This window comes from Macrotis lagotis, chromosome 1 (assembly GCF_037893015.1).
Source record: "Macrotis lagotis isolate mMagLag1 chromosome 1, bilby.v1.9.chrom.fasta, whole genome shotgun sequence".
NCBI classification, from domain to species: Eukaryota; Metazoa; Chordata; class Mammalia; order Peramelemorphia; family Peramelidae; genus Macrotis; species Macrotis lagotis.
In genome coordinates this window covers 830659919-830660575 of record NC_133658.1, presented here as the reverse complement: position 1 = coordinate 830660575, position 657 = coordinate 830659919, and positions in this window count along the sequence as shown.

Sequence of the window (657 nt, the reverse complement as noted above, 5' to 3'; positions counted from 1 at the left end):
CGAGGGGCAGGCGGGGCCGCGGTCAGTCGCAGATCTCTGAAGGAAGGAGAGCGGGCTGAAGCGCCGGCCCTCGGCCAGGCGGCTGCCAGGCCCGGGGGCGCGCGGCGACGGCAGGGGGGCGCCCGGGCCCGGGGAGGGGGCAGGGCGGAGCCGCCGCGGCCCGGAGCCAGGCGAGGCGCCCGGGTCACCGCCGGCCCGGCCCCATGGCCCGCCCGCTCCGAGCCCTCCGGCGGCGCCTGGCGCTGGCACGCTCCGGGCCGCCGCGGCCGCAGCGCTGGGCTCTTTGTTAGCACGAGCCGCGGCTTCCGGGAGCGGCCGGGCGGCCCGGCGCCCCGAGAGCCGGATGGAGCGGGGGCCGCGGGGCCGGGGGGGAGCGCGAGGGCCGAGGAGGCGGCGCCGGAGCCCCCCTGCGGCCCCACCGCGCGGAGGAGGGCCCTTCCGAGCCCCGCCCGACGCCGCGCCGCCTCCCCGCGAGGAACAGCACACGGGCCCCTCCCTCGTCCGGGGGCCTGAGCGGCGCGGGCCGTCCGCGCACAGTGCCGGGATCGGCGGAGGAGCCCGGCGGGGCGGCCCTTCCCGCGCGGCGGCCGGCTGCGCGGGTCCGCTCGGCCGGGGCGCCGCTGCCTCTCCGCTCCGAGCCGAGGCGAAGGGCCGGCG